The 22,020-nt window shown below is 43.8% G+C and overlaps 1 non-coding gene and 1 pseudogene across 1 annotated transcript; one reads left to right on the plus strand and one right to left on the minus strand.

Moving 5' to 3' along the window:
• Positions 1 to 547: 547 nt before the first annotated feature.
• Positions 548 to 650, plus strand: LOC115864739 (U6 spliceosomal RNA). The gene has a single exon (XR_004044100.1). It is a non-coding gene; the product is annotated as a U6 spliceosomal RNA (small nuclear RNA).
• Positions 651 to 18,585: 17,935 nt separating this feature from the next.
• LOC115864731 (heterogeneous nuclear ribonucleoprotein K pseudogene) lies at positions 18,586 to 20,057 on the minus strand (annotated as a pseudogene).
• Between the last annotated feature and the right edge of the window lie 1,963 nt (positions 20,058 to 22,020).

Here is a 22,020-nt window from a genome sequence, read left to right on the forward strand (position 1 = left end):
GACCAGAAAGTGCATCATCAGACAGTCTCATCTGAGGCTGAAAAGAGGCTTCCAGAAGCACCTGCAGGCTTCTGGGGAAGGCATAGTCTTCCCCTTAAGGCTCAAAATGATCCACCGAGGGGGTTAGAAATGAGTTCTTAAAAGCCTGTCAGATGTGCCTCCCTTCTCACCCTTTCTGGCTGTCCTTAGGTCCATGAGATGGGATTATCTCTCTCCTCTCCAGTAAAATTTGGGGGTGCATGTGAGGACCGAGCCAGTAAGCCAGCCCCTGGCATTTTTGCACCCTGCTTTAGGACTGCTGAACCATTTTACAGAATCTTAGCTGTTATGAGTGTGTGAAGTTTGCAGTGGAGAACGCAGACTGCATCCAGGCTGAAAGAGCCAGCTAACGATGCAGCAGAAGGTATACTCTCCGGGCAGAGGTCCCATACGCCCCCGGTAGGGGTCTGTGGCAGTGTCTAGGAGCACAGGAGGCCTCGGGAGAGAAGGGATTTACCTGCCTGGAGTGTATTTTTACTTAAAAATTCACAAGAGTGGATCTTATTACATTTTTACTTAAAACACATATAACATCACTGGAATGACACAAAAGATTAACCTGGTCCTTGTACAAGGATGACGTGCAAATTTGTGAAGCATTTCATATTTTTTTAGCAGTCGATAACTGAAAAGTGAAATTGGAAAAGCAAACCAATTTACAGCAAAACAACAACAAAAACAGAAAATACTTAAGGATAAATTTAACAAAAGATGTGCCAGACTTACATGCTGAAAACCACATGTCACTGGGGCACCATCCTGCCCCGTGGCCTGCTGGCTTTGACTACCAGGTTGGGTGACTGCTCAGTTGACCTGACAGCAAGGGCACCAGCCTGTGTTGTTTTTGCCAGAACTGGCAGGGGTGGACTGGGATACGGCTGGCTGGGAAGGGCCAGACAATCAAAGTGCTCTCAAAGACAAAGACAAAGATGACTTGACTCTTTCAGCTAAGGGCCTGTGGCATCCTGTCCTGGTCGCCCCATCCTGCCCCTCCCCACCCTGTGATTAGTGTGGTAACTGTGAGTGGTGAGGATGACAGTGAATACTGTGAGAGTCAGAGTTGATGAGTAGATGTGTAACATCCCTGCAGGCACCTACAAGGCTGGTGTTCTCTTGTCTAAGCATCTCTGACCTTAAAGGCATGGTCCTGGGTCAGCCCGGTTCTTGTTTGCTTACCTAGTATGGCTACTCTTTGAGTATGCTTGTGTGTTTATCCTGATTTCATTTCTTAAATATTATTTCTTATTAAAAAGTGATACTCAGGGACTTCCCTGGTGGCGCAGTGGTTAAGAATCTGCCTGCCAATGCAGAGGACGCGGGTTCAAGCTCTGGTCTGGGAAGATCGCATGTGCCATGGAGCAACTAAGCCCGTGCGCCACAATTACTGAGCCTCCGCCCTAGCGTCCATGAGCCACAACTACTGAGACCGCATGCCACAACTACTGAAGCCCACGCACCAAGAGCCCATGCTTCGCAACAAGAGAAGCCACCACAATAAGAAGCCTGTGCACCGCAACAAAGAGTAGCCCCTGCTCACCGCAACTAGAGAAAGCCTGCACGCAGCAACGAAGACCCAACATGGACAAAAATAAATAAATAAATATAATTAATTAATTAATTTTAAAAAAATGTGATGCTCGGGACTTCCCTGGTGGAACAGTGGTTAAGAATCTGCCTGCCAATGCAGAGCACATGGGTTCGAGTTCTGGTCAGGGAAGATCCCACATGCCTCGGAGCAACTAAGGCCATGTGCTCTAGAGCCTGCAAGCCACAACTACTGAGCCAGCATGTCACAACTACTGAAGCGCATGCGCCTAGAGCCCGTGCTCTGCAACAAGAGAAGCTACCTCAATGAGAAGTCTGAGCACCACAACGAAGAGTAGCCCCCGCTCGCCGCAACTAGAGAAAGCCCACGCGCAGCAACGAAGACCCAATGTAGCCCAAAATAAATAAATAAATTAAAAAAATTAAACTTAAAAAAAAAAGTGATACTCACTTATCATAGAAAATTTAGATAAACAAATTGAATAAACTGAAATAATCACCCAGAGATAACCTCTTGGAAGCCTGTGATGTGGTTCCTGACAATGCCTTCCGGTAGGAACCAATAGTTCCCATTTCAGGATAAGCGAATAGTCCCAGCTAATTACAAAAGTTTTTATTTATAGAAGAATGCCAGCTAATAAATGTCAAAGAAATTATAGCATCAGAAAAACACTCTTTTGCAATCCCTAATGAAAAAATTGATTCAGGCAAGGAACGTCAATGGATGCTAAAATCCTTAGGTAAACGCTTTCTTGGGGGAAATGATCAGTCTAAAGAAGAAAATATAAAGTTACAATGGGAGGGATCATCTTAACGTAGTTCTTCATCTGGCATCACCACTAGTAGGACATCATTCCATGCTTTCTGGCGTGATGAATTAGGCAGAGTCAGCAACACCTGGATATATTCTTGCCAAATTTAATCAAACCTTTAACTTCCAGTTTTCAGAAAATGCAGGGAATAAAGGAACAATTGAAGTGACATCACAAGGAAACAACACATATCTAGACAGGACAGTCAACAAGACGCTGGTGTGGCTTCTTCATATCACTGTCAGTAGAAACACACAAAAATAACAGAACAGACCAGTGTTTCTTCTAGATTAAAGATACTTAAGACATGTAACAACCAAATCCAATTCTTGGTCCTCTATTGGATTCTGGTTTGAACAACCCATCTAAAGAAGTCATTTTGGGGGAGTAAAAGAAATTTGAGTAACGACAAGGTATTTGTTCATTTTCTTAAGTATTAGTGCAGCTATTCAGGAAAATATGTTTTAAACAGAAACCTATTGAAGTATTTAAGGATGAAAATATTTTATTAGCTTTTTTGATTTTGTTACTTTAAAATACTTAAGCAGAAAAAAAATAGATGAAACAAATATGACAAAACGTCAAAAGCATTAAATCTGAGTGATGAGTGAATCTGGATGTGGATGATTATTATACCATCACTCTTTCTGTATATTTGAAGTTTTTCACAATAAAAAAATTTTAATAATCAAGAGTATTTAATCAAACATTTAAAAAATCTGGAGATTTCATGTAAAGAAATCCAAATTTCTGGCTTCTCTGGAAACTTCACAGTATCTGGGCCACAGGGTCCATATTTCCAGATGGAAACATCTGGCCCTGAGCAGTGGCTGTTCTTTAGGTTCCTCTCCTGTCCCAAGTATGCCCTCCCCTCTGCTCACTTCACCCACTTATTTACCTGCCTGGCACTTGAAGTCATTTGAGTTTGCCTAAAAAGGCCCAAACAAAAGCAACAATTAAACCAATGCTTCTGGGATACATAGGGAATGAAGGCCCCTGATGAGGAGGAGGGTCCACACTTATGCTGTAGACTCCCAGGGGCAGAGTAAGAACTTGAGGGCGTGTAGGGTGGGTTTACACCCACGCAGCAGGTCACGGCCCAAAGGTCTCTGTCAAGGTAGTATGGTTGGTTCTGAGGGGGTCTTAGTCATGTGATTTTTAAGTTGTTGATTATATGTTAACATCGGTCATTCCTCTTGGCGCCCCCAACCAATCTCCTTTAGGATGTCCTCAACCGTTTTACTCTGCGCATCTGGTAAAGCAGAAACCCGAAATGCACTTTCCCAGCTTCCTTTGCAGTTAGGGCCCAGACATGTGACCTGATGTCCACCAATCAGATGCAACCTCAGAGCCTGGATTTGGGAATTGAGCCCCACCCAGTTTGGCAAGGGTGGAGGCGGGCGGAAGTGCCCAGCTGCCAGAAGTAGCAGTAGCAGAGTGTGAGCCCAGCATCAGTCTTGCCAGGGGTCGCACCTGGTCCACACTCAGTCAGGGCAGCAGTTGTGTCTCTTTACAGCAGCTCTGCCTTGTCACAGCTGCCAAGCCTTGCTTCATGCCCTCATAGAGACTCTTAGAAGTACCTTAAGCCTTTTCTGCTTAAGCTCGCCAGATTGGGTTCTATCGTTTGCAACCAAGAATCCAGAGTGATTTGCCACTTTCTCTCTTTCAGGCCTGTGACTGAAGACGGAAGGAGATAACGTTGCCTGGGATGAAGTCAGAGCCCTTTTCACCCAAGCCCTCCACTTCCCCAAACCCTGGGTCATTTTGGAAGTCATCCCCCCAATGAGATGTGAAGCCCCAGGGTGCTGGGGAGGCATCAGCAAGAGAGGTGCTGAGTGAGGGAGTCACTGTGTGTTGTTGAAGTCTCCAAAAAGAGCATTGTCCTGTCTACCTTGGCAATTAACTTCATGTTTCTTGCCTTGAAAGAGTTAGTCTCACTAATCAGATCAGAGAAATGAGAACTAAACTTGTCAAGCCAGCCTAGCAGATTTTCCCCTGGGCCAGTTTGACATTTAAGGATCTCCTAGGATGAATACTTCTTTCGGATGATCCCAGAGCTCAATGGTTAGTATCACCTTGATCCCTTGATCACACTATGATCCTGCGACCCCCATAATCCCCAGAGGCCAAGTTCAGTGGATATGGGGGAAAAGAGAGAGAGAAGAAAAAGAAAAGAAAACCACAGCCATAAATTCAGAATATTGAGAAAGAGTATGTAGAATTATCCAGATCAATTAGTCAAATCATTTATAGCAGCCATATTTAAAAAATGCTCTCTGACTCAACTCTCCTGAAACCACTGTGGGAATGAAACCCACACACATCCTGGGCCCCAGCCATCCACCCACGCGTGCCCTCATAGCACACAATGAGTGAAAGGGGGAGATTTTCACCACCTGCTGACATCACTACATTTTCAGCTCACCCAGACCAACCTCTTCGGTAACCACCTGGGTCTGCCCACCTTCCTGCCTTACTCTGGGACTGGAAGCGGGAACTTAACTCCAAGACACACGTGGAGACAATCTACCACCCAGCCATACCGAAACTCAGGAGGAGTCACTGGATGACTTGGGCTGCAGATAATAATAATGTAATAATAGCCAACAGTTAGTGCTTACTCTGTGCCAAGCACTGTCCTAAGAACCACATATATATTAACATTTCATTTTCATAACTCTGTGAGGTAAGCACCATTATAATCTCCATTTAAATGAGGCACAGGGACTTCCCTGGTGGTCCAGTGGGTAAGACTCTGCGCTCCCAATGCAGGCGACCTGGGTCCGTTCCCTGGTCAGGGAACTAGATCCCGCATGCATGCCACAACTAAGAGTTCACATGATGCAACTAAGAAGTCTGCATGCCACAACTAAAAGATCCCGCCTGCTGCAACTAAAGATCCCGCATGCCACAACGAAGATCCCGCGTGCCGCAACTAAGACCCAGCACGGTATAAATAAATAAATAAATATTAAAAGAAATAAATAGGGGCTTCCCTGGTGGTGCAGTGGTTAAGAATCCGCCTGACAATGCGGGGAACATGGGTTCAAGCGCTGGTCTGGGAAGACCTCACATGCCACTGAGCAACTAAGCCCATGTGCCACAACTACTGAGCCCGCATGCCACAACTACTGAAGCGCACATGCCTAGAGCCCATGCTCCGCAACAAGAGAAGCCACTGCAATGAGAAGCCTGTGCACCACAATGAAGGGTAGCCCCTGCTCACCTCAACTAGAGAAAGCCCACACGCAGCAACGAAGACCCAGCACAGCCAAAAAAAAAATAGTAATAAATAAAAATAAATAAATTTTTTAAATATTAAAATAAATAAATAAACGAGGCACAGAGAGGTTAAGTGACTTGCCCAAAGTCATATCATCTCCTTCACATACTCTCTACTATTTACTCATAAGGGTAAGAAGCAGAGTGGGAATTGCATTTGTAGAATTGTACCCTAATTTCTGGGAGGGCTTTTTACTCTGAGAATGTCTGGAGGATGAGGCCATTTCTCTAGGCTTTCTGTGAACATGAGGGTTCTCTTCTTATGATCCTCAAGGGTTTTCAGTGGCTCTCTGTGTGTTCAGTTCCCTGGACAAGCACACATGAGGAGCCAGAGGAGCCTGACGTATTGGTAAGACTGCTTAGCTCTCCTCTGACCACATGTGCAGCCTCACATAACCTCTTTGAGTCTTAGTGTCCTTATCTGTATATTAGGAATAATACTACTACTCAGCTCATGGAGTTGCTATGAGGGTTAAATGAGATAATGCATGCAGAGTGCTTATACAGATTAAATGAATGTTCATTGTAATTATTAGATATATTTTCTTCCCTATTGTCCATATCCACACACCAGAGTTACACTGCACGCAAAGAATACAGGACAGATGGAGAGAGTCTGAGCTGCCTAACTCTTTCCTAATCCCACAAGAGACTGGGAAACCACTAAAGACCAAGGGAAGGCAGAGGTCACCAGACAGAACTGACCTTGAACAAACACTAGCAGGATGTTGGCCTGCTGTTGGGAATCATAAAAGACAAATGAAAAATGGGAGAGGGAGACAAAACAAACTAGTGGCGGGGGGGTGTGCAATGGCCCCACCTAAACTACAGGGAAGGAACTGTAGGGTCAGAGAGTAGAGAAGACACTGTCCCCATCTATGGAGAACCAAAGGGGACAGGACAGCAAACTAGGCTGCATTTAAATTGTCCTCCAGTTGCAGAACTTGATGCTGAAGCAGGGCGCCCAGGATGGCTCACCCCCGGTCCTTTGCAGAGTCCCATTTTTAATCTGCCTTTACAACTACCTTTTCCTTCTTTCTTGAAAAAAGTTATGATTGTAATTATAATGATAAAATATTTTATACATACAAAATATTATTAAAATTGAACTATTTTAAAGAAAAATAATAGAATGAATATCTATATACTCATCACCCAGCTAAAAAATAACATATGACCAATGCCTTAGAAGCCACTGTGTGTCCCTCCTTGATTCCACACCTCCTCCTCCTCATTATCCTGATTCTGGTTTATCCATTCCCCTGATGTTCTGTATATTTGAACCACTTATACATGTTTCTTAAACAATACAATATTGAGTTGTGCCTGCCTCTGAGCTTTACCTCCTTTCTTTGTTTTCTTCTGATTTTTAAAGATTTTTTCATTCCATTGTTCCCACTCTCCTACTTGTTTGCAACTTACGTGTTTTATGTCTGTTCTTTTGGTGATTACCCTAGCTTCTTCCTTCTTCTTTTCACTGTGGTGAAATATACATAACGTTAAATTTACATTTAACATTTTAACCATTTTTAAGTGTACAATTCAGTGGTGTTAAGTGCACTCAAGCTGCTGTGCAACCATTACCACCATCTATCTTCAGGACTTCATCTTCCCAAAGTGAAACTCTGTACCCATTAAATAATAATGGATACATTATTATCTCCATTTTCCTCTCTCCCAGCCCCTGGAAACCACTATTCTATTTTCTGCTTGTAGCATTTTCTTTTCTTTTTTTAATATTTATTTATTTTGTTGCACCATGTCTTAGTTGCAGCAAGTAGTCTCCTTTGTTGTGGCTCCAGGACTCCTTAGTTGCAGCTTGCTGGCTACCTAGTTGCAGCACTCAGGCTCCTTAGTTGTGGCATGCAAACTCTTAGTTGCGGCATGCATGTGGGATGTAGTTCCCTGACCAGGGATCGCATCCAGGCCCTCCGCATTAGGAGCACAGAGTCTTATCCACTGCGCCACCAGGGAAGTCCCTGTGGCGTTTTCTTTAACATGCACACCTAACATAGTGAGGTCTAAAGTTCAATCAGTATCTGTGCATTCTTTCCAAGTACATAAGGATCTTAGAATTCTTTCATTCCAATCACACTCTCTTAATTTATTTGGTATTCTCATCCAGCACAGTAGCCTGTTTCCCTTGTCACACACACACAAATCTCACAGTAGTTAATATTTTTATACACGTATTTGTTAACATCTTTGCTCACCATTCCTTTTTTAAATTTTATTTCAGTTCTTCTATCCAGGATATCTGAAGTACATTCTTTAAGTTTTCTTTAGTGAATTTTTTTGTCAGCACACTCTGTTTTTATTTGTTTGAAATGGTTTTATTTCACCTTTCTTCTTTTAAATTTTTTTCTCTTTGGTCATTTATTTATTTATTTTTAAAGCAAGCATCTGCCTTTTTAAAAATTATTTATTTATTTATTTTTGGCTGTGTTGGGTCTTCGTTTCTGTGCGAGGGCTTTCTCTAGTTGTGGCGAGCGGTGGCCACTCTTCATTGCGGTGCGCGGGCCTCTTACTGTCGCGGCCTCTCTTGTTGCGGAGCACAAGCTCCAGATGCGCAGGCTCAGTAGTTGTGGCTCACGGGCCTAGTTGCTCCGCGGTATGTGGGATCTTCCCAGACCAGGGCTCGAACCCGTGTCCCCTGCATTGGCAGGCAGATTCTCAACCACTGCGCCACCAGGGAAGCCCTCACCTTTCTTCTTGAAAGAGCGTTTCACTAGGTATCGAATTATTGTAGGTCAACAGTTATTTTCTGTTAGCAAATTAAAGCTATTATTCCACCTGCTTTTGGTTCCCTTTGTTGCCATCGAGAAATTGGCCGTAGTCTAATTGCTATTTCTTTGTGGGTGATCTGTGCTTTCTCTCCAGCTGCTTTTTAGACTCTCTTGCTCTCACTTTTGCTCTGTGTGTGTGTGTGCGTGCACACTGAATTATGACACTGCATTCCCAATATGCCTCATGGCCAAGCTGGGCCAAGTCATACCATTTACTTCAGTACTTCTCAAACTTCAATGTGCATTCAAATCACTGGGGATGGTGTTAAGGTGCAGACCCTGATCTGGCAGGTCTGGGATGGGGCCTGACATTCTGCATGTCTGTCATGATCTCAGGTGCTGCTGGTCCAAGGACCACACTTTGAGTGGCATCATCTAGGAAACTTCACATTGAGCCCCATGTCAGGCACCACTGTGCTAGCTACTTTCTATACATTTTCTAATGTAATAATTACAACATTGGAATTGGAACTTACTCCTCTGAAATGGAACTTACTGTTTTTACTTTCCAGAATAGCGAACTGAGGGTCAGAAAATGATTTTTTTTTTTTTTTGGCCCCACCACCTCGCTTGCAGGATCTTTAATTCCCTGACCAGGGACTGAACCCAGGCCACAGCAGTGAGAGTGCTGAGTCCTAACCACTGCACCACCAGTGAATTCCCAGAAAGATGAAATATTTTACAAAGTTAGTAAGTAGCAGAACTGAGCTCTGAACTTGAGTCTGTCTGACTTTATAGCTCATACTGGGCCTCCTGGTCAGCAAGACTGCTATGGACTGAACTGTGTATCCCCTCCAAATTCATATGTTGAAGCCCTAACTCCCAGGTGGCTATATTTAGAGTAAGAAAGTAATTAAGCTTAAATGAGGTCATAAGGGTGGCACCCTGATCCAATAGGATTAGTGTCCTCATAAGAGGAAACATCAGAGAGCTTGTTCTCTTTCTCTGCCATGTGAGGGCACAGTGAGAAGGTGGCCATCTGCAAATCAGGAAAAGAGCCTGCACCAGGAACTGAATTGGCTGGCACCTTGATCTTGGTCTTCCCAGGCTCCAGAACTGTGAGAAATAAATTTCTGTTGTTTAAGCCACCCAGTCTGTGGTATTTTGTTATGGCCCAAGCAGACTAGGACAGGGGCCCAGCTGCTGCAGATCAGCCAAGGATGCCAATTAAAATGAACAGCTCCCCTTCTATGGAATGTTGCTCTGCCCAAAAAGAGCAGGACTGGGGTAGAACCAAAATGATGATGATAATGATGATGATGATGACGATGATGATAATTCACACCCAAGCCAAAGCCACCTGTAACATTCACAAATGAAAACACATAAAAACAAGCTCAGAACAATAGAACCACCCCAAACATCACAACCTAAATCCAAACATTTTCCTTGAGAAGACCGGAAATGGCACAGCAATCAGGTATTACCCACTAATTTTCTGCACATACTGAGATGGCTGAGTCTGCAGCCTTGTAGAGTGGACAGGTAAAATGAATAAACAAAGCCCTGGCTCTTACAGTTTAGCCAAGCCCCCTGTGCCTGCAAGTCATTGGAAACCATGAGTGTGGTAGGTTAGATACCTGAATGATTCTCCCAATGAGAAAATGAAAAAACTGAATACTGAATAAAATATTAAACAAAATATCTTTTATTTATTATTTTTTAATTTTTTGGCTGTGCCATGCAGCATGCAGGATCTTAGTTCCCCAACCAGGCATCAAACCCATGCCCCCTGCAGTGGAAGTGTGGAATCTTAACCACTGGACCACCAGGGAAGTCCCCAAAATATCTTTTAAAATGTATCACTGAACTGATACAAAAATGAGTAATGCACAGATCTCAAAACTGGGGGTAAAGGAGCCCCAAGGCCAGCTGCTACTCTGAGGCTTTCTGCTGGACACTGGATACTGTGAGCTTGTACTTTGATGGCTGCCCCAGGTGAGAGATCAAAGACAAATCTCAGGTTCCATCCAGTGACATGGGAAAAATGCATGCAGATATATGTACATAAATTTTACTGACATAAAGGATGTATGGAACCAATTTACAAATAATAATAAAATATACAATACTCCTTATTGTAAATTCTATATAGAAAACTGATTCACACAAAACACTTGATGATTTTTGCCAAACTCTTGTATCCACAGCCAACCTATGGTTGCAATTCACTGCAGTTCTAAAGTGAATGTTGGCTAACACTTTTATTTATGTTAAGGAGGAAGATAAAATGAAACAACAAAGACATACATTGGCACTTCCTTTGTTAGTCAGTAATGTAAGCTACTTCTTTGCTAAACCAGATAATAATTTTGAATAGTGGAAGAATATTTCCTCAGTTTTTCTGTGCTATTCTCAATGTAATGGCTACAGACACAACACACTTTTAAGTTTAAATTATTAACATTTTCCATCAGTTTCTTAAGGTTAGACAATAAAACATTAAACCAAGCCTTCATTTGTAGCATTTGCTTATTTTCAGGTGTAAATACTCCCACCATGGCTGATTTCAGGCTACCAGTGTGACATCACTGAACATCACAATACTATTATATAGGATTTCCACCACCGTAGAGATCACTATAAAGACTGATGAAGCAGATTTGAAAAAGAACCAAATCAATGTATAATAATTGAAATAAAATATTCAGTGGATGACCATGAAGAAATAGACAAATCCAGAATGTGGAACATACTACAAGATCATTCTTTGGTTTCATCAAAAATCAATGTAAAAAAAAAAGAAGCGAGGTGAGGGAGGGGAGGAACAATCCTAGATTAAAGATAAGAGATAAAATAACCAAATGTATTGTGTGTTCCTTGACTGGATCCTGGTTTGAAAATGTAGCTATAAAAAGTATTTTAGGGCTTCCCTGGTGGCACAGTGGTTGGGAGTCCCCCTGCCGATGCAGGGGACATGGGTTCGTGACCCGGTCCGGGAGGATCCCACATGCCGCGGAGCGGCTGGGCCCGTGGGTCATGGCCGCTGGGCCTGCGCGTCCGGAGCCTGTGCTCCGCAACGGGAGAGGCCACAACAGTGAGAGGCCCGCGTACCGCAAAAAAAAAAAAAAAAAAAAAAAAAGTATTTTAGAGTCAATTGGAGAAATTTTAATGCACTCGGTATTAGCCAGGATTAAGGGATTATTGTTATTTTTCGTGGGTGTGATAATGATATTGAGTTATTTAGGAGAATGCTTTTTTAAAAAAGAGATACATGCTGAAGTATTTAATATTGAAGTATCATGATGTCTGTTATTTATTTTAAGATAGTTCAACAAACACATATAAATGAAACAAGTATGACAAGATGTTAAAATGATTGAATTTAGGTCACAAGAATATAGGTGGTTATTATACAATTCTTTCCTTTATATTTAATGTTTGAAATTTTCCATAATTCAAAACAAATTTTTTCAACAGTAAATGGTTTAAATCAGGGGTTAGCAAACTTTTTCTTTTCAGGAGAGAGCCAGGGCCAGGCAGCCCTGAGAATTGAAGGGAAGGGAGGGGAACCTGAAGAATTGGGACTGCTGAGAGCTGACACCAGGCCAAGCTCCCGCCATCCACTTGCACCGCCTAGAGGGGCAATGCCGGGCAAGGTCCGCACTGTGCTGCTGCTCTCCAAGGGGTCTTTTTTTTTGGCCTTGCCATGCAGCATGCAGGATCTTGCTGCCCAGGGATCGAACTCATGCCCCCAGCATTGGGAGCATGGAGTCTTAACCACTAGACCACCAGGGAAGTCCCTCCAAGGGGTCTTACTGGTCATTTGTGTCAGTGGTTACTGGTGACTATAAAAGGCTCATCCTCAGTCAGTTCTTCTCTTGTCTGAACTCTTAGCTGTTGACAGAATCTGCCGTTTTACTCTCATCTCTGGGACTTTGTACCTTTCTTCCCCATCCTTTTTCCCTGACTCATTCCTGCTCCTTGCTGAAAACTCAGCTTGAAGGCCACCTTTTCCAGGAAGCTGTCTCTGCCCCTCCTTAACTAACTGCTCCCTTCCCAGCCTGTCTTCCCCACACTCATGTCTCACATGCTTTAGGGATGCTGTGCACCTGCCTGCCTTTCCCTCTAGTTCCTTGGAAAAGTCTAGAGAGCTGTGAGGTTAGGAGGGCATGCTCAGGATTGAATGCTGGCTGTGCCACTTCCCAGCTCTGTGAATTTGAACAAGTCTCTGAATTTCTAGAAGCTTCACTTTCCTCATTGGTAAAATGGAGGCACAGATCTTTTGAGAATTAAATAAGGTAAGAGGTGAATTGCATGCGAGACTTTGAGCTACAACACAGGTGTGCAAGAAACACCACACTTCCTTATTTTCTTTAAATCAGCTTAAGTCTGACTCCAGTAGGCTGGAGGGGAATTCAATTTCGGTTCTTACTGGGGCATTCCTCCTCTCTCTCTTTCTCTCTGTTCACACATGAAAACTTTCATGATGTACGGAGAATGGGAGAAGGGCCCTAGATCTTGAGTCCCACCCTGGACGTCAGAGATTTGCACACTTGAGCATGTAGGATAGTGGTCGTGGTTAAGGGAGAGTTCAAGAGTCAGTCCAGCCTCCACCCCACAACAGCTGTGTTGCTATGATAAATTCACTTGACCTCTCTGACCCTCAGTTTCTTCATTCTTAAAGTGAGGGTTGTTCTAAGGACTCAAGCCAGTCCATAGAAAGCACTTGGCACAGAGTAAATATAAAGCATGTGGCACCCGGAAATAGTTAATTCAATAAAAGTTAGCCATTATTATTATAATGTACAATGTATTTATTATTGATCTTGTAGTCAGCCATCTTGCTAAATTCTCTTATTATTTCTAACAACTTGTTTGTAGATTCATCTTTTGGCTTTCCATGCAGACAATTGCATAATTTGCAAGGATAGTTTTATTTCCTCCTCTCCAATCCTTATCCTTCCATTCGTTTTATGACCTGACTGTGACCTCTGGAATAATGCTAAATAGAAAGGATGATAGAGGGCCTTGTCCTCATCTGGATTTTAAAAAGGATGCTTCCTATTTTCCCCACTAAGAATGATGTTTCCTATAGCTTTTCAGTAAATTAAGGTAATCGGTGTATTTACATTCTTTGTTGTCTATTTGCTGACCTTCTCTCTCCAGTGGCCTTTAGACCCTTGACGACAGGGACTGTATGTGCCATGAATCAAGACAATTCCCACAGGGTTTAATTTACTGGTGGCCTGTCATTAGCCAAGGCTCTGGGCTTCCTGCCCCATTTGAGGCTGCACCAGAGTCCAGCCTTGAGCCTGCACCACTAGCCCTCTTTCCCATTGCTGGTTGATTACAAGAGTTTCGTGGGAAACCTTTTAAATAGAGAAAACCTCAGTCCACCTCCTGTGTTCCTCCTTTCCTTTCACACCACTACCACACTCAGAATACTTCTGACACCAGTTGTGTGGGTTTTTTCCCCCAATAAGCAATTCTCTGTGACACCAGCTGGGTGTCCTACAATTTAACTCAGTTCTGACACTATCTACCTGGAGAGAGTGTCAGATCCCATAGGTTAAGGGCTCAGTCCCATGAGACTGGCCCCCCACTTCAGATGCCAATGGCACATAGTAGGTCCCCAAGTTATGCACAACTTCTGTCCAACTTGGCTACAAATCAAAAGTTCCCACAACCTCCTCCCCCTTGGATCTGATTACTTGCTAGAGCAGCTCACAGAACTCAGGGAAACACTTACGTTTCCCAGTTTATTAAAGGCTATGATGAAGGATGCAGATAAACAGCCAGATGAAGAGATACACAGGGCGAGGCCTGGAAGGGTCCTGAGCACAGGATTTTCTTTGGGTTTTTTGTGTTGTTGTTGTTGTTTTAATTTTTATTGGAGTATAGTTGCTTTACAATGTTGTGTTAATTTCTGCTGTATAGCAAAGTGAATCACCTATATGTATACATATATCCACTCTTTTTTGGATTTCCTTCCCATTTAGGTCACTACAGAGCATTAAGTAGAGTTCTCTGGAGCACAGGATTTTCCCTCCCTGTGGAGCTGGAGAATGTCAGCCTCCCAGTACATGGATGTGTTTACCAACCTGCAAGCTCCCTAAACCCCACACTACTGGGATTCTATGGACGCTTCCTCACATGGGCATGATTAATTATTGACTCCCTTTCCAGCCCCTCTCCCCTCTCTAGAGAATGCGGAGCATGGCTGAAAATTCCAAGCTTCTAATCATGGCTTGATCTCTCTGGTGACCAGCCCCCATCAAGAGCCCACCCAGAGTCACCTCACTAGAACAAAAGACATTCCTATCACCTAGAAAATTCCAAGGGATTTAGGAGCCCTGTGTCAGGGACCAGGTCAAGGACCAAATATTAGAACAAAAGGTGCTCCTAATGCTCTTATCACTTTTTTACAAGGGTGTTTTTTGTTTGTTTGTTTGTTTTACACTCAGGTTGCCCTGTGTCAGGAGCTGGAACAGAGACCAATGTACCTTGCTTTTTCACATCCAGGATAACCAAAGTGGATCAGGTGCTGGCTAACCTCTTCCTTGGACCCTGGCTCCTAATCTCAAGGCAAACAAGGCCCCAAATTAAATCCATCCCAGAGGAATGACCCAGAGGACAGTTGGCATCTTTCCCAGATTCTTATTTAAGATCTTTTCCTTTTCCTGGGAGCTCCAACAAGCGGGGTTCCGGGTGGGGCCTGGTGACCCTCTGTGGAGTCCAGCTTACACCGCAGATAATAAACAACCCCCTTCTCTCCCTCTTTCAACACTGAGTCCCTTCCCCACTCTGCATTCCTCCCCTCTCTGACTCCCTGTCCATCAAGGCCTGGCCTCGAAGTCTCACAGTTTGCTCTTTACCCTACATGCCTATCAGCATCTCTCTATAACTGTCAGGGGTCAGGCAAACACTCCCTCTCCCTAGAAGGGAAGGAGGCTGTCCTCTCAGGCCATTTGGCTGAGCCAGCACCTTGTCACACACAGATGGATCCACTTTAGACCTGCTTGTAGGGGGGACCACCAGGCCTGCTCAGACCTCCAGTCCTACACGTGATTCCTACTTTTCTGCAACTCTCTGGCTTTCTCACAACTCCATGTATCTGACCTCCCTAATTAGTACATAGGGAGAAATATACTTATCTGTACTTCATAGACAGATATATGCTTAATAAAGAAACTGAATCCCTGCTGGGTTCTTCAGGGTCCACAGTGAGCACCTGATTCCCAGGTAAGAGGTCTGGGGCCTGGAGGACCATTGGTAGAGGCAGGGCCTTGCACTTTTGCTAGCCCTGCCTTACATTATGTACAGCATATTAAAATGCCTCCACATTTCACATTAAATATAAGTTTGCCCTAAAATCATTTGAAATGATGTGGGGACATTTCTTTCTCTTCTTTCTGCTACAAAAATATATTGTAAAATTTTATTACATTTTTCATAAATAAAATAAAGAATAATATAATAAAAACCTGTGGTACTCACCACCAGCTTAAGCAATAAAATGTTCCCAGGATAGTTGAAATATCCTGTGTACCTCTCTCTGCTACCCTCCCCTCCCTACAGAGGAAACTACCATCCTGAATTTTGAGTGTATTGTTCCTACTGATTTCCTTAAACTTCATATATATTTCTGAAACAGATTGAAAATGTTTGCATTTTCAGCTCTATCACAGTGATTTACGAAAATAATTTTTACAATTTTGCATTTGAAGTTATCTGGTTACAAGTTACTTACGTTCCGATTGGTTCTGATTCTTAGTCGTCATCACTTAGATTCTTGTAGAATGAAAACATCTAACATATAAATGGATTTCAAATGTTTGCAAAGACAGTTAAGGAAGTTAAAATAATAGTGTTTTGTAGACACTTCACAAGGCATGCACTAGTTTTGGTTTTGCACTTTTCCTTTCATATTTCGAGGCCAAACACCTTTTTTCCAGGTGATATAAATGTTTCTATTGATAGGAAAACGTCCTAGGCCTAGCACTTCTCCAGAGTCTCTGAGGGGTACAACAGGCTGGCTGTGCCCACCACAGAGCAACAGCAGTGGCAAAATTAAGCTGACACTTTGGAGCACCCACTGAGCCAGGCCCCCCAGTCCTCAGCCTTTCACATCTGCCTATGAATTCACTTACTCCTATCAGGTAGATGCTACAGCCATCCCACTTTCTATTAGAGGAAATAGGCACCAGGCAGTCCTGTGCCAGGTGAAAAGGGGTGGAGCTGGGATTTGAACCCAGGCAGCTGCCACCCTTCCTCCTACTGCCTTCCATTTTCTGAGCCCCACCTGTACCGTACATGACACGTGTACGGTATCAGAATCCTCTCAAGGACCAGGCATTGTTATCCCCATTTTATGAGGGAACCTAGCTCAGAGACTTGCTCCGGATCACGCGGTTGAAAGAAGTGGCAGATTTGGGATTTGAATCTGCGCCTGCGTGATTCCAAATGCTGTGTGTGATTTTCGGGACACCGCACTGCTGCCCTCTCGCAACCTTGCCACTTGGCAGCCAGGCCAAGTTCCCTCCTGCCCACATCTCCTCCCTCAACTCACCCCTTTAGGGGAGGGAAGGATCTGCAGGTGTTAGGGGTGGGTGAAGAGGGGCACCGACCTAGCTCACCCTCACCCAGATTCCAGGCCTCTGTCAGCCCAGGGCCTCTGCAGTAGGGAGGGGGCTCTTTATCAGCAAGTCCTGGCACCGTGCCTCTTCCTCCCCTCCCCACCAGCTCTCCCTCCCACCCCCCCTTCTCTCCCCACCCACCTCTTACCCAGGGTGGTGAGTAGGTGGTTAGAAGCAGGCCTCACTGCTTTCTGCTTTCCACGTGATAGTCTCAGCTGACTGGCTCCCCTCCCCCTGCAGATCTCCTTTATCTTGAGCCATCAGAATCTCTCTGGAGAGCACCCTCCCCTCCCCCAAGGTCACCTCCAGGGGGTTTGGCTCTTGCTCACTGAACAGGCCCCCTTCTGCCTGGAAATGGAAGATGGTTTTAAAGAGCCAGATCCTTCCCTGGAGTCTTCTACTTTCCACCCCAGGGAACAGAGTCAGAGTGAAGGTGGGGCGGGGAAGGGAAGGACCATGGCTTGGAACCAGAAGACTAGGGTTTTGTCTCTGGGTCTGTGCTCATTCGTTGTGTGACCTTGGACTAGTCGCATCCTCTTTCTGGGCCTCTGTTTCCTCAACTAGAGAGTGTGGCTGGACCAGATGCTCTCCAAGATCCTTTTCTTCTAGAGGTGTATGACTAAATCTATCCCATGCCCTGCAACGTTGGATATGTGACAGGTATATATACATATAATTTTTTTTTCTTTAACTAGAAATACGAGCAAACCTGTCTCCTGCTATTTCAGGAAGAAGTCTCACTGACTTTTCAGCCCAGAGAGGGAAGAGAAAACCAAGGTGAAACTAATACCTAGGGGAGAGAGGAGGAACTCTCAGGCTGAAGCAGGAAGGGGGAGGGAATTCCAGGGTACAATTTGGAAGTACACTAGAATCAGAGATGGAGTTTTTTTTGTTTTGGTTTTTTTTTAAATATTTATTTATTTATTTGGCTGCGTCGGGTCTTAGTTGCAGCACGTGGGATCTTTATTGTGGCACGCAGGCTTCTCTCTAGTTGTGGCACATGGGCTTAGTTGCCCCAGCATGTAGGATCTTAGTCTCTCAACCAGGGATCAAACCCGTGTCCCCTGCAGTGGAAGGCAGATTCTTTTTTTTTTTTTTTTAGGTTCACTAACTTTATTTAAAAAATCATAAAACGTTTCTTACAAAAAAGCATCACATTCTGCACACTGCTCTGAATAGATGCCAGGGACATATGGACTACTGTTACTTTTCCTCCCTGTCCCACCCCTCCAGATGTTACAGCGACCACAAAGCAAAGTGTTCACAATAATTAGACGGGGGGACTTTTTTTAAACCACCAACAATGAAAAAAAATTAAAATTCACTCTGCCGCTGTTTCAAAATTTCAGTGTTAGTTTTTGCATACCCTCCCCCAACTCCCAACCCTGCTTGTAAGGAACTAAAACATTTCATCTGGTGAAGAGCAAAGATTTCACTACACCTCAAATTCAGAACACCTACAAGGTAGAGGAATGTTGGCTTTTTAAACAGAAGAGTTTTTTTTAAAAAAAGATGCAGGACTCCTTCAGTTCTTCAGTAGTCTTAGAAAAATTTTCCAGAATACTGCTTCACACTGTTCTGCAGCAAATACTGTGCATTCCGTATCTGGTCCCGTGTTCCTGTAATGGTAATGATCTGATCTTCGGACCCTTCTAAAGGCTCATCAATTTTGATTGAAGCTCCTGACTCATGACGGATTTGTTTCATCTGCTGACCACCTTTGCCAATAATCGATCCAGCCAAATCTTTGGGAATAGTTACTTGTGTAGTAATAATAGGTCCGCCAAGATCACCATATGAGCCACGACCTCCAGCATAGGAATAATCACATCCAGAGCCACCCTGTGGTTCATAAGCCATCTGCCACTCTGATGGGCTCCATGCATCTATTGCAGAGTCCCAGGTTTCATCAGCACTGAAACCAACCATGCCATCATAACGGTCTCCAGGTCTCCCTCTTCTGTCATAGGCCATTAGATCTCCTCCTCTAGGTGGTGGTGGTGGAGGAAGAGGAAGATTCTGAGCTCTGCCACCACCCGGGCCCCCTCGTCCAGGGGGAGGTGGAGGAGGTCCTGGACAGGTTCCTATCATCACAATCTCTTCTGGATGGAGGCATGGGACGCCCACGCCGACCAGGAGGCATTCTGTCAAAACCACCTCTTCCCCGCATGCGAAATCCCATGGGACGTCCACAGCGGTCATCGACCATCATTGTAAAACCACCATAATCATAGATTTCATCGTAAAATTTGGGATCATAAGGCTGAGCATGTCCTTTGATGGGAGACTCTGATATAAGATCAAGAATGATCTTTATGCACTCTACAACCCTATCAGGTTTTCCTCCAATAAGAACGAATCTGTCAGTGGATTGAGGACAACGTTCCTGGAAAAGCTTGATTGTTGTCTGAGTGGTCTCTCGAAGTTCTTTGATTTTAGCACCTTTGACGCCAATAATTCCTCCAGCCAGACTCTGATGAATCAACAGTCTCAACTCACAGTCAAAAGTCGCTTCCTTTATAGTGTTGGTAATTTAAGCATTCCACAGCTTCAGATTCGAGCGGCAGCTGGCTGGTTGCAGTGGGTGATGGCAACTGCAGGCCCTCTTCCAAGGTAGGGATGATTTTCTTCAGGATTTCTCCGATTGTTTCAATATTAGCGCTGTTCAGTATGCGCTCGGGGCCACTGCTGTCTGGGGCTGAAACACTGGCATTGTAATCTGTACGGAGAGCCTTAATATTCTTGCCTCCTTTTCCAATCACTGCCCCAGCATTCTTGCTCTGCAGCAGAATGAGTAATTCAATCATCTCATCAGTGTTTCTAGATCTTTTAAAAGCTTGTTCCTCTTCCTATCTTTAGCAGGGCGTTTATCAAATCCGCCACTGGTTTCGGTGTTGGGAAGGGTTTCCTCTGGCTGTTCAGTTTCCATTTTCTTGTATTAAAGGGACACACCAATCAGTTATTAAATATAACCTTGCAGGGCAGAACTGAAGTGTTCTGGGCGGGACCAACTGACACTCTAGTGCTGCAGTAACCGGACAAGACTACCGTCCCTATCGGAAGGCGGATTCTTAACCACTGGACCACCAGGGAAGTCCCAGGGATGGAGCTTTTGAAAATGGGGTGCCTGAGCCCTACTCCAGACCAATTAAATCAGAATTTCTGGGCATGGCTGTGATGTAGGTGTAACAAACCCAGTTAGAAGTAGTTGGAGAAGTAATAGTTACAAGAGGAGACCTTTAAAAAATAAGGTTGCAGTTATCAGCTGCCAGCAGACATTGTTTTGAGAATAGCTGGTGGCATCCCAAGTCTGACATAGCTCAGAAAACTCAAGTTCTTGGCAATACAAGAACTTGTCTAAAATCACACCCATAGTGTCACCTAGTTATTTCCTTGGATGTCTGAACCACAGCTGCTCCATTTTGACTTTTAATTGTAATTCTCTCCTTAATAGCCAAAGCGGATGTCACTGTTAATGATGTTAGTGTTTCTCTGGGTATGAGAAGAGACAAGAGTTTGGGCTCATAAAATCTTCTCCTGAAAAGATCTAACTATCTGAAGGCTTGTTCTGCCAGTTTTTCCCAGAGCACAGAGTGCCTCATTCCTGATCTCCACCCTAAACTCCTTTCAGGGGGTGTTGAAGGTCAGCAGCTGCAGCAGCTCCTGATTTAATCTTTGTAGAGGCACATGGCAAGTGCCAATGGCAAGTGCCAATTTGTAGGTGACAGGGCCTCCTCGTGGTTATAAATTTAACCATGGTTTGGGAGGCATTTCATGACCATTTTGTCCCATGGTGCCAGGAATGCTCATTCCCAGGTCTGGCGAAGATTTTGCTGATAGGCTACTCAATGTACCATTATTGGACTAGGCCTTACAAGCAGCAGAAAGTCTCTGGACCACCTGTCTTACTAATCTCTTATGGTCCAGGAAAATATTCCCTCTTGTTGCTTCTTCCCATATCTAGAGTTACACTCTTACAATTATTGATCTCATATGGAACTATATATCATCATTTTATCAGAGGCTCAGTCACACATTTGGTAATGTAAGAAACAACAATTTTGTAAAACAGGCAATATAAAAAAATATATAGCTAGCAGTATTAGTAAGTTCATAAGTAAGAATTAAGCCAAGAACTTCCATTAGGTGTGGCCCAATATATCCCAGGTCATCTGACTTAGTCTGTTCTGTACCAATCCTTATCTTTCAAGGAAATTATATATTGGCACTGTCCATAAGGTACCCAGCCCAGTTTCCTAGTGTTACTAGACTGACTATCCTTAGTATGATTTAATTATCCCCAACATAGAGGAGCCTTTAAACTTAAATTACCATAGCCTGGTGTTAACTACATAAATCCATCCCATAATTGTGGGAGGTTTTATTCCTTGGCTGAAATTTTGCTTGTTGCTTTGATTGAGCTTGAGTAATAGAGGAAAATTCATATTTATGGCCAAGGTCAGAACAGGTATTATTAATTGGTTAGGTGAGGGGATCCCATCTAGTCATATCAATAGTGGTCTGAACATGACTTAATTTTTTCTCCATAAAGTCTAAAGAATATTGTGGCCACACTGTCAAAAATTTCCTAAGGGCCAACCAATTAGACCCTTGGAATGGAGAAATCTAGCAAGGAAACTCAGAAGTACTAGGCACAGGTAATTGGCCACAAACCCAACAATTGGACTGATTTTTAAAACTAGCATAGGATCATACCCATGATAGGAAAACATTTGATTCATATGCAGAGGTCTAAGAAGTCAAGAAAACATTATAAATGATCATACAAGTCAGGTCCAGGATCTTGGGCTGTCTACTTCTGATGTCATCTTCTCTTCCTAGTGCAAGTGTAGTTTCTCCCCTGTTTGAATGTTGTTTTAAGGTGAGTTTGAGGTCAGCAGTCCTCTCTATAGGCCAGTCCAGTGCAGGGGCCCTGTTAGTGAGGTAGCCAGCCTAATTTATCTGCTAAAGCTGCTG

Source organism: Globicephala melas, chromosome 2 (assembly GCF_963455315.2).
Source record: "Globicephala melas chromosome 2, mGloMel1.2, whole genome shotgun sequence".
In the NCBI taxonomy this organism is placed as follows: domain Eukaryota; kingdom Metazoa; phylum Chordata; class Mammalia; order Artiodactyla; family Delphinidae; genus Globicephala; species Globicephala melas.